Source organism: Malus sylvestris, chromosome 16, assembly GCF_916048215.2.
Source record: "Malus sylvestris chromosome 16, drMalSylv7.2, whole genome shotgun sequence".
NCBI lineage: Eukaryota > Viridiplantae > Streptophyta > Magnoliopsida > Rosales > Rosaceae > Malus > Malus sylvestris.
The window spans coordinates 18,654,702-18,667,814 of NC_062275.1; the positions used below are offsets into that span (position 1 = coordinate 18,654,702).

General features: G+C 40.4%; 1 long non-coding RNA gene and 1 pseudogene across 1 annotated transcript; one reads left to right on the plus strand and one right to left on the minus strand.

The window, feature by feature from the left end:
- Nucleotides 1–13,113, minus strand: part of LOC126609179 (calmodulin calcium-dependent NAD kinase-like) — a 44,561-nt pseudogene that overhangs the window by 15,802 nt on the left and 15,646 nt on the right.
- LOC126607088 (uncharacterized) lies at nt 2,437–3,477 on the plus strand. The gene is made up of 5 exons (XR_007617492.1): nt 2,437–2,721; nt 2,817–2,920; nt 3,014–3,109; nt 3,204–3,297; nt 3,413–3,477. It is a non-coding gene; the product is annotated as an uncharacterized LOC126607088 (long non-coding RNA).

A 13,113-nucleotide genomic window follows, 5' to 3' on the forward strand; every position in this document is an offset into this window, starting at 1 on the left:
CGACAATTAGATAGTTTTTATCCCGGTGATTAACAATTCAAAGTACGCATGCAATCGATCATAAGCAATTAAATAAAAATCACATATTCATGCTAAGGCTCAAGGCTTCGCCCTAGCAAAAGAAATTAGTTCCGCATATTCATAATTGAAATCATAGAAAATATTATTAAGAAAAGGATTGAAAACACCTTCAAGTAGAAAATCTTCAAAACCCTAGCACTTCTCCCTGTCTCCAATATTGCATAAAATAAAACGTAATCTAAAACTGTAGACGGCTAAGCAATATATTTGCTAAGCCACCACACAAACCCTAGCAAACAAAACCCTAAATTAAATAATAAAATTCGTCTAAAAACTGAACAGCCACGTTTTGGCCCATAAGCTGCTCCAAAACTGGCCCAATATAGCTGGATCTAATGTTTGGACTATTCTGAACACTTTTCCAGAAGGCCACGAACCCATCCGAGGTCATCTTAGGCTCCAAAAACGCAATTTAAGCCCAAAAACGTCACTTTCCAGCACTGCACACTGCTTCTTTATTTCATCGGCAGAAAATAACTGCTTGGTGGAAAAATCCCAAATTTTGATACGATCAAGCTAATTGACTCACGAACGTCCTCCAATTGGAATTACTCCAAAATTCGTCCATTTGGTCCTGTTTTGCTCCAGAGGAAGTCGAAAGTCCTATATTGAAAATACAATTCAAAGTATCAAAATTCTTCCAATATATTAACCAAAATATACTAAGATTAGGGTAAAATATATAATATAAAATCTACTCATCAAATACCCCCAAACTTAGCTTTTTGCTTGTCCTCAAGCAAAACAAGACTCAAACAAAAATAAAAACTTAACAAACTAACTAGCTAAAATTAACTGACAAAAATTTTCACCTTCAAAGTTGCAATCCATAGCAAATTTTAAAAACTAGAACATCTTTTCAAAAGTTCCAACCAATCCCATCACAGAGTCTAAGCCATTTAGAATCAATTAGAAAAGAATTCACAAACTTCCTTTGGTGTAAAGTGAACCAACATAATTAAGGAGACTCGACTAAAACCCTTACCTCTCGTCCTTATTTATTTCACACATAGTAACTTTAAATATAACTCTCTTTCTTTTTCTTTTTTTTTTTCTTTTTCACTTTTTTTTTTTTTTATATATAACATTTTTTTTTTCTCCAGTAACAGTAGTGGTCGTGCAATGTCGGTTTACTTAAGCTTTCGATCCAACCCATGTAGCAAGCTTTAGGTCAATGACTCCCAAACCACTAGGGCTTTAGGACACTAGGTGTAGAACACCCCTAAGGACTTATTAACCCGAGCTGAAAAGGCTACGAAACCAACTAACCACCCTGCCTCATGCCAAAACTCTACCGTTTGACGCGAGAATCACTGCTGATTAGGCAGGACTGGCCCGGTTACTAGGCAAAACCTCGGGTGAGACAATTATTACTTTTTTTTTTTTTTTTCACACTAATAACTGACTTTACTTAAAATAAAAAATAAAAAATAAAAATAAATTTAGACTAAAAGCAAGTATTTCAATCTCACTCCCCACAAACCATGTTGGTGTGATGTGCAAAGTTCAAAGTATAATTCATGAATTAGTGTCTAAGCAACGATACATAGAAAAGACTCTAATGTGGGATTAACTTTCACCATGTCCATTTGTTCTAACGCTTAAAATACTCTATGGATATTAACTTAGGAATAATGAAAATTTTTAAACGGACACAACAATAAAAAAAAAAAAAACTAAAATTTACTTTCCCACCCCCAAACTTATTTCACACTTTGTCCTCAAGGTGTAGAAAATAAAAGAAATATGATAAAAATGAAATAAACTTAAACTAAAATATAATAATTATAAAAGTGAAAATGATTAACAAAACTAAAACAAAGAAAGATAGTACCTGGCTGGACAATGAAGTGGCTGGACAAAACGCCTCTAACCCATTCATGGAGAACCGGCCCACAACCAAGGCCATGTGCACGGCACATGTGCACCAACTCCTAGCACTAGTTGTGGAAAAGCATTGGATTCGCTTCTTGGAAAGGCATGCAATTGGCATGCCGTGTGACAAGTGGTGGGCAGCTGGCGTGCAAAATATTTTATTTTTTATTTTTTTAAAATAAACTTATCAGATAACAGTGCCCACTTGATGGAGATATGACCAAAGCCTGCATGCCTTTCAAAAAAAAAAAAAAAAAAAAAAAAAAAAATCCGGCAAATATTGGGTCCCGAGCCGAACGGCTCTTCTTTTTCTTTAATGCAAACCGAGTCCCATGAATAGACCTGGGAATACACCAGCTTTGACACGTGGCAAGCATCACGGCAGGGAGCTCCATAGGATTCCAAAGTAAGGGTGAAGATCAATCCAAGATGCCCATCGTCCTCTCTCTAGAAAATCTGAAAAGGTTTTTTATCTCTCTATTTTCTTCTCTCATTTCCCCATATCTCTGCTCTCTCTCCTTCATTACTCCAAAAAAAATGCAAAAACCTTCTCCCTTCCATTTATTTTTTTTTTCGCATTTCTCTCGATTTGCTCTCAAACCCCATCCATGGTGGAGCGACACAGGCATGTCTGATTCCTCTATAATAGGGCTCTGGTCCGCAATACGGAGACCCAAACGAGCAGAACTAAAACAGTTCGTCCAAAAATCCCCCCTTTGCAGGTAAAAACGAAGCCATGCCATTTCTCCTTTTGTTCGTTCAAATGTAAAGATGTAGCTCCATTTCTGCTAACTTCATCACCAAGAGTAAAATGAAAATGTTTGTGACTGATGCATTTGACTGTTCTGTGTATGTCTCAGTTTCCTCGCAGATTGATGCATCCGTAGCCGTCCATAACCCAACAACAACACACCGCCGTGAGTACCCCGCCGTGGTGGAAAATCGGAAAAACGGAAACCCAAAGGTAAAATCATCCTCCAATCTTGTGGTTGCAGTGTCCAATTTATTTGTTAGAGAGATCTGGAACAAACACTAACACCTGCATGTGGTTTATCAGTGGGAAGAGCCCTAATGGTTTCAAATCCGATACAACAACACAAGAACACACCCGGAGTCAGCAGCTCAGCTCAACCAAGGATCTGCAAATGTTGAGGTAAAACCCGTAACCCTTTTTATTGATGAATGATGATCTGAGAGTTGAATAATAAAACCACTACTGTGACTGAAAACTTTTCCCTCAACTCCAGCGTACAACCGAGAGACAACAACTATGAGCATCCGGTCTAGTGGTTCCTGAAGCAAAATCAACAGCAACTGTCGCGGCCTCTGTATGTCATATAGGTACAGATCTCGTTCGTCTGCTTTTGCTAAGCTCAACATTTACAAGTTCAACAACAGTTCATTTGAATGCCATATGTAAACATGTATGTACTCATATTGTTGGGTCTTTATGTAGGGGTATACGGATCCATGATAGAGCCAAGGACACAGAAGTAAACACACAAGAGCAACGGAGGAAAACAGCACAGGCCGCATGACCCAGATCGATGTAATCATTGAACTTGTCGAGCTGGTCGGCCGAGTTAAGGAAGAACTGGCCCACGCAGAGCAGCGGGTCGAATGGACCCATCGTCGATTTGTTGATCAAAACAACGCGTTTGAAGAGCTGCTTTAGGTTGTCGGAAACGTCACCGGAGAGCAGAATTTTGGGGGGAGCCATAAGTGATACTGACGACTGAGAGAGGCGGGGGTTGCGAGGTTGACGACGGAAATTGGTGTGCTTAAGCTTCTAGTAGTTTGATCCTTCTGGGTTTTCAGGGTTAGTGGCAGAGTGGCCCAACTTTCGGTCCAGCTTTCCACAATGTCACTGTCATGGTTGGAGCTGACGTTCTCAGTCTCTCTTACGCCATGGCCAATACTGGTTGCCCATTTTCTGGCGAGGTGGGAGAAAACAGGACAAGCCAATGACGAAAACAGGACCACCCATCTTGATGCAGATCTCCATGACTAAAAAGCACACAACCCTAGAAACAAGAGAGAGAGAGCTGAGGAGTGTTTCAGATTTGGATCTTTTCTGTTTATGAGTTTTTTGTGATTTTGCAGATTCACAGTGGAGGTGAAAATATGAAGGAAAACCGACACAACTTTTCGTATCGTTTCCAACAGACTGCGCCAAATGTTGATGCACAAAATCGGAGGTCTTGGAACAACGTAAATCCGGCCGTGAATCTGTATGAAATGTAAATAACACAAGATGTATCGTGGTTCACCCCAAAATTTGGGCTACGTCCACACTGATTGTATTTATTTGACGGAGAGAGAGAGCTTTGAGAGTGAGAGCGTTGAGAGGGGGTGAGAGGAGCCTTAGGAATTGGCCTCTCTCTAATTGTGAGGATGAGGAGTCCTTTTATAGAATAAGGACTCCTCACTTATTACATATTTGCCCCTTCCCTTATTGCATAATTACATTTGAGTCCCCCGAGTATTTATACGAGGTCTAAATACGGAGACCCTAAATATGGTATAAACAGAATTGATATCTTCAATGACTCCCAATTGGTGGTTAACCAGGTCACCAACAACTTTGACGCTAAGGATAGCTCCATGGTATCATATCTGGCACAAACACAATTGTTGCTCAAGCACTTCCACTACCAGATCACCCAAATTCCTCGAGCAGTAAACAGTCATGTAGATGCTTTGGCTTGCCTCACCTTAGCAGTGTAAGACAAGATTGGGAGAAAAATTCAGGTTAAATTGTTGGCAGCACTAAGCACCATGGCTGCAGAAGTGTGTAACTTACAACAGGGGGATAGTTGGATTACCCCGATTTATAGATTCATTGCTCATGGCACTCTTCCAAATGACAAAGTCCATGCTAAGCAGATTCGATACAAGGCTACCGGTTACTTGATCATTAATGACCAACTCTACAAGCAGGGTTTTAACCTACTATACCTAAGATGCCTTACGCCTATAGAGGCGGAAACTGTCCTTCGAGAAATACATGAAGGAGTTTGTGGAGATCATGCTGGATCTCGATCCCTAGCACACAAAGCTTTTCGCCAAGGATATTACTGGCCAACACTCCACCAAGATGCCATCAGAATATCTCGCTCATGTGATAAGTGTTAACACTACGCAACTATTCCTCACTCCCCTCCCGAGCCGCTCATTTCTATGATCAACCCTTGGCCCTTGGCCCAATAGGGACTGGATTTGATCGGCCCAATGCCTGCAGGGAAGGGCAAGGTTCGCTATGCAATCGTTGCAGTTGACTACTTCACAAAGTGGGCCGAAGTAGAACCCCTGGCAACCATTACTGAGGCAAAAATAGAAGACTTCGTATGAAAGAACATCATTTACAGATTCGGCATTCCCAATGCAATAGTCACTGATAACGGCGACAGTTCGACAACAATAAGTTCAGGATGTTCTGCTCTAAGTTCAACATCAACTTATGTTTTGCCTCCCCAGCTCATCCATAGTCTAATGGACAAGTTGAAGCCATCAACAAAATAATCAAGTGAACTTTAAAAACTAGCTTGGACAAGGCTAAAGGTTGTTGGCCAGAATTTGTACCCCAAGTTCTTTGGTCATATCGCACTTCTTATCAAACATTAATAGGAGAAACCCCATTCTTACTTGCCTTTGATACAGAGGCAGTTGTCCCATTTGAGCTTGAGCAAGCAACGTTCCGAGTCCAGAACTATGTGCAAAGCGAAAATGACAAACAACTTACCCTTAACTTAGATCTAGTTGAGGAACACAGAAACCAGGCTCACTTGAGGAATGTCGCCTACAAGCAGCGCATCTCCAACTACTATAACTCAAGGGTCAAACCACGTTCTTTCAAAGTGGGGGACTGGGTATTGAAGAAAAGATTACTCTGCGACAGAGTCCCGAGTGAAGGAACACTTAGTCCAAATCGGGATGGACCGTTTGAAGTTGTTGGCATCAGTCGCCCTGGCTCCTACAAGCTTAGAAGCTCTAATGGGAAGACCCTTGGCCATCCATGGAACGCTGATCACTTGAAGTACTATTACAAGTAAACTCACATTGTACAAGTGTTAAGCTTCAGCCATTCGGCATCCTATGTAACAAAGATTATTTGGCATGAATTCAATAAAGAAGTGATTCAGACAACTCGGTCCTAATCATCTTACATTCCTAGCAATGAAACACTCGGGTTCAAAGCTTCAACATGAATGCTTCCAACATGAAACAAAGTCTAATTATATGTCAACAAGACTATACAAATAAATGAACAACTTCATAGTATATTCGTTCAATCATACATTCCAACACATTCATACATAAGCCAAATGTGCTTTGAAAGGGTTCAACATATTTTGTGTCATTCGACACTTGCTACAATGTGCCTAGACACCTTGCCCTTATTCTCACCAACCAGGTGATGAAATGTAAAGAAGGAACTTATCTTCATGCCATTAACTAGGTGATGAAATGTACAACCCGTACTCTTCTTCATGCTACTAACCAGGTGATGAAATGTACAACCCGTACTCTCTTTCATGCCACCCACCAGGTGATGAAATGTACAACCCGTACTCTCTTTCATGCCACCCACCAGGTGATGAAATGTACAACCCGTACTCTAATATCATTTGGCAACTTGCCACTCATGCCACCAACCAGGTGAAGAAGGAACTCATCTTCATGCCACCAACTAGGTGATGAAATGTACAACCCGTACTTTAATATCATTTAGCAACTTGCCACTCATGCCACCAACCAGGTGAAGAAGGAACTCATCTCCATGCCATAAACCAGGTGATGAAATGTATAACCCGTACTCTCCTTCATGCCACCAACCAGGTGATGAAATGTATAACCCGTACTCTAATATCATTTGGCAACTTGCCATTCATGCCGCCAACCAGGTGAAGAAGGAACTCATCTTCATGCCACCAACCAAGTGATGAAATGTGATGAAAGGTGATGAATGAACTCATACCACAAACCAAGTGATGAAAGCAACCCACAATTCATTCCACCTACCAGAAAACGAGTGGTACAACTTGTACATGTGAACTCCTAGCATTCACAAATAATCAAAAACCCTCAAGCTTGACAACTCAACTAGGGGAGCACTTATGCCCAACAAGAGTTATAGTTACCAACAAAGTCTTATTGCAAGCCAACAACAACTTCAGTGCATGGCATACAAAGATTAAGCTATTCAGCCATCTTGCATCTGTTTCAGACATTTCCCCTCTATAACAATGCAAACACTACAACTCGTAGAAAGCTTCACACTCTTGATCAAGACAGTGTGAAGCAAAACCAATTTATGGTGCCAACAAGAGCTTCATCAAAGGAGTTCAACCACAAATCTCAAAAGCTTCACACACTCTTGATCAAAACAGTGTAAAGCAAAACCAATTTATAGTGCCAACAAGAGAGAGCTTCATCAATGGAGGGCAACTACAATTCTCAAAAGCTTCACACACTCTTGATCAAGACAATGTGAAGCAAAACCAATTTATGGTGCCAACAAAAGTTTCATCAAAGGAGTTCAACCACAATTCTCAAAAGCTTCACACACTCTTGATCAAGACAGTGTAAAGCAAAACCAATTTATGGTGTCAACAAGAGCTTCATCAAAGGAGTTCAACCACAATTCTCAAAAGCTTAACACACCTTTGATCAAGATAGTGTGAAGCAAAACCAATTTATGGTGCCAACAAGAGCTTCATCAATGAAGGTCAACCACAATTCTCAAAAGCTTCACACACTTTTGATCAAGACAATGTGAAGCAAAACCAATTTATGGTGCCAACAAAAGCTTCATCAATGGAGGGCAACTACAATTCTCAAACCTTCGAAGCAAATTCAAGATTGTTCGAAGCAAATTCAATTTATATGGTTCATCCAAACCTTCGACTACTACAAGGTGTGGTTTGCATCACAATCTCTTGCTCAACAGTGTGGAAGCAAAATTTGTATATGTTGTCTCTCCCACATTTTCAAATTTCTAGTTTCCCAAAAAACAAAAAAAAAACAAAAACAAAAAAAAAAAGAGGAAATTCAATAAAGCTTTATCAATGGAGGACAACTACAAATTCTCAAAAGCTTCACACTATCTTGATCAAGATAGTGTGAAGCAAAGTCAATTCGTGGTACCCAACAAAGCTTCACCACTAAAACTTCACCAACAAAAGCTTCATCAATGGAGGACAACTACAAATTCTCAAAAGCTTCACACTATCTTGATCAAGATAGTGTGAAGCAAAATCAATTTATGGTACCCAACAAAAGCTTCAACTCCAAAGCTTCACCAACAAAAGCTTCACCCACAATAGCTTCACCTACAAAAGGTTCACCCACAAAAGGTTCACCCACAAAAGCTTCACCCACCACAAAAGCTTCACCTACAAAAGCTTCAACTCCAAAGCTTCACCAACAAAAGCTTCAACTCCAAAGCTTTACCCATAAAAGCTTCACTCACCACAAAAGCTTTACCTACAAAAGCGTCACCCACAATAGCTTCACCTACAAAAAGCTTCACCCATAAAAGCTTCATCCATAAAAGCTTCACCAACAAAAGCTTCACCCATAAAAGCTTCACCAACAAAAGCTTTACCCACAAAAGCTTTACCCACAAAAGCTTCACCCATAAAAGCTTCACCAACAAAAGCTTCACCAACCACAAAAGCTTCCCCCACAAAAGTTTTCCCCACCACCAAAGCTTCACCCATAAAAGCTTCACCAACAAAAGCTTCACCCACCAAAAAAGCTTCACCCACAAAAGCTTCACCTACAAAGCTTCAACACAAAAACTTCACCTACAAAAGCTTCACACTATCTGGATCAAGATAGTGTGAAGTAAAATCAATTCATGATACCCAACAAAGCTTCAACCTCAAAGTTTCACCTACAAAGCTTCACCTATAAAGCTTAATATATATATATTTTCGGAAATTTGAAAATTCAAAAATTCGAAATTCAAAAATTTGAAAATTCAAAAATTCAAAAAAAAAGAAAAAAAATTATCTAGGCCTCATCTTCTTTGGACATAACAACTTTCACAACAAATATATATGAAGGAGTAGTTTTGGGCTACCACTTAGAAAGGAAAATGATGAAGTTTTGTTACTTTGAAAACTTGGCTACTAGCAAGACACCTCTTTCATCAACTCCCGCGACCGGAGACTTGGGGGACTCCTGCTATATGTTACTGCACCTTGATACTCGGAAGTCTCACGACCACTCAGTGACTTTGATTTTTCAAGTCTCCAATCGAGAAGTTTTCCTCACTCGGGAAATTAAGGGAGCATTACCTCAACATACATGCTTCACTCACAAAACTTCAACATACAAGCTTCAACAAAAGAAAAAGTTCAAAAAACTTAGTGAAGAAGGCCTTGGTGTATTTAACACAATACGTTGAAATGAAGCAAAGCTTGTTTATTGATATCTCCGATAAGTTACAAATACATACATATACATGAATCAAAATAAACAAACAAGAGGGAGCCTTCACAAAGGTTGCTCAGGAGAAGTCTCAGCAGTCGGCAGAGCCCCAGAAAGAGAAGGCACCGAAGGGTGATTATTCGGAGCCTCAGTATTAGGCAGAACCCCAGAAGGAGGAGGCACCGAAGGTTGATCATTTGGAGCTTCATTACACGGTACAGCCCCAGAAGATGAAGGCAATCAATGCCTTTGGAACAAACCCACAAACATCTGATGATCAAGTAAAATCTGACCATCAGATTCTTGCAGCTGGTCGAGCTTCCTCTTCATGTTTGTAGCATAGTCATGTGCGAGCCTGTGCAATTGTTTATTCTCATGCTTAAGCCATCTGATCTCCTGTTTAAGACTTATCACTTCAGCCGCCAATGATTCAACTTGGCGGGTTCGAGCAAATAGGCGTTGAGCCGTATTAGGCACAGAACCTACACACTAAACACTGAGAGCCAGAGAATCCTTAACAGCCAACTCATCAGACCGTTTGGAAAGTAGTCTGTTATCTTTGGGAGTGAGAAGGTTCCTGGCCACCACCGCAGCGGTCATATCATTCTTCATCACAGATTCCCCAACGATAAGAGAAACAGTAGGGGATAAGAAGGATGGGCACCATATGTTGTCTTAAGAGGGCATGGCTGCCTCTTCACCAAAGTTTAAGTCAAAACAACGGTCAGATGGGCCAGACATTCTCAGAAATGATGAAGGTGAAATGAGATGCAATAAATCTCTGAAGTACAAAAATAAGAGGAAAATTCCTACAAGCAATAACTCTCTGAACGTACTTCTTGCACACAATTGGTACCCCTATAAAAGAAAGGGCAACAAGGCCGTTGGTTCAAAAATCGAAGAGGCACCACTCTCCGAATTTCGAGAAGCAGATTTTCCTAAGTAAAATATGTTAACAATCCCCACACGCAACATCAGCTCCTTGGGTACCACAGATAACTTTGCCAAAGATCTCTGACAAAGTTTAGACACATAAATTTTGAAGGTCTAGCTACCATACTATTACCCATAAGGGTAAAGGAACAGCACCACTGCTTGATAACTGGAAAGTCCCTATGTGTGTCAACCTCCGTGCTCCGTGGCAAGGCAGATTGGCAAAAATGCCAAACCTTTACTCACATTCGAGAAAACATTCCTAACAAGATAGCTTACTCAAACATCGAAGAGGCACAGCCCTCCGAATCTCGAGAGTCAGACTCCTAACATGATTACTTGTTCAAAAATTGAAGAGGCACATCTCTTCGAATCTCGAGAGCCAGACTCCCAACAGGATTACTAGTTCAAAAATCGAAGAGGCACTGCTCTCCGAATCTCAAGAACCAGACTCCCAACAGGATTGCTTTCTCAAAAATCGAAGAGGCACTGTTCTTCGAATCTCGAGAGCCAGATCCCCGACAGGATTGCTTTCCGAACTTCGAGAGCTAGATTTCCTTGGATAAAGCTTGTTTACAATCTTCACACGCAACATCAGCTTTCTAGATACCACAAACCACTTTTTCAAAGTGCTCTGACAAAGTTAAAACACATGAATCTTGCAGCTCCCACTACATTGCTATGATCGAGAAGGGTAAAGAAACAGCGTTACCACTCGCTGTTGGGACAATTCTTATATATGTCGACCTTCATCCTCCACAGCCAGGTAGACTTGCAAATAAAAAAAATGCTTAACTTTTCTTCACATCTGAGAGGGCACTTTCAGCAGAGTCTCTTGAAATACTCAGCTTTTTTTCCCTCCGATAATACCTCTGCAAACAAGCTACACCAGAGCAAGAGTATCCCATATCATGCTTTTTCCCTGTCTTTTCCTTTAGCCTTGTTCTTACTTGCAAGACAAGGAGAAATAGAGCAATCAGTCAGCACTTGGAATTAAGCTTCCAGTTAGGAACTGACTGCCTGGAACTCCTTGCCTGATTACTTACCTGGCATTGCTCTCGAGTATTCATCTTCAACATCTTATGCTTCTAGAGGAGATACCACATTTGCCTGAAGAACAGATAGGGCAAGTGAGAAGGATACAAGGAAGCATGTGGAGACAAGTGTAACAGAACACGTGCCAATACATCCACTACTTTGTCAACAGCAAAAGTATCCTATATCATCAAGGTCGAACGTACTAGATTTAATGGACTTGTTTTGACCCTCAAATTCTTGAGTCGGCCTTATACTCTAGAGGAAACCAGAAAACCCTCCATCCCAGTTCAAGAATAAGCCTGTGGAAAGTTACTTCTTTAAAAGCAAAAGTATCTCATATCATCTCTTCTCCATTTGTTTTTCCTTATCCTTGTTGCTGTTTACGACACAAGGAAAATGAGAACAATCAACCGGAAGCCGAAGTCAAACCTCCAATCCAGGTTGCTTGCTTGGAAATCTGATTGCTTACCTTATATGTTACCTCATTCGGCAAATCTCCTAGCTCGGCGACTTGGGGGACTCCTACTATAGGGGTTGTATCGCACTTGACCAAGCCCTAAACTACAAGTAAGCTTCAAGTAAAATTGATACATTACCTTGTGCATCTTTATCAGTTAAAGATACCACCATTGGATGGAGAAAAAGTACTTCTAGAGAAGATGCCACATCTACATATGAGACATATAAGGTAAGTGAAAATGATACCACACTTCAGTACTTAGAAGTTTCGTGATTACTCAATGGCTTGGATCTTGCAAGTCCCTAACCGATGAGCTTCCCTCACTCGGGAACTTAGGGGAGCACTGTTTGTACTATACTTGACCAATACCGAAACTACTGAGCATCGGTCAACGTTATACAATCAAGGACCCAGAAGAGTTTCCTTCAAACTAGAAGGCCAATCATAGCACGACACGTGTCAACATCAAAAGCTAATCACAACACGACACGTGTCAATGTCATAATGAAACTAGAAACTCTCTTCTATAAATAGAGATCATTCTCTCACAATATTTCCGAATGTCATTTTGTACTAAATCATTCACTAGTACTCACTAAAGGAGAGCTTGAACCTATGTACTTGTGTAAACCCTTCACAATTAATGAGAACTCCTCTACTCCGTGGACGTAGCCAATCTGGGTGAACCACGTAATCTTGTGTTTGCTTCCCTGTCTCTATCCATTTGCATACTTATCCACACTAATGACCGGAGCAATCTAGCGAAGGTCACAAACTTAACACTTTCTGTTGTACCAAAGTCCTCACTGATTTTATGCATCAACAAACTATAATGACATCAATTGCGACGTTTGATTAACTAATGTAAGGGTATAATGCAAAATATGTGCATATATATAACCATAATGTAGAAATTCTTTGTGCAGGGATAACATGACGTGCGCCTTGAAAATACCTCAATCTTACAGTTTACTCAAAATTTTCCACTTTTATCCCATTGATTGACGTGGTTGATTGTTAGAGCAAGTCCACTCCTAAGGACTTTGTGCGAGCACCCAACCCATTTATCCACTTCAGTGAACAGTAACAGACTCCAATGAATAGTAATAGGCCAATGCATCTCCACCCTTAAAAAATACGCTGCCACAAACGATCTCCACCCCTACAAAATGCGCTGACACCCAGCCCATTTAAAATATTTTTAAATTTTTTCTAAAAGAATAAAAAAATAAAATAGTTTTAATTTTGGATAGGATTTTTAACCAATCTCGTCACGCCATGTGTTAGTA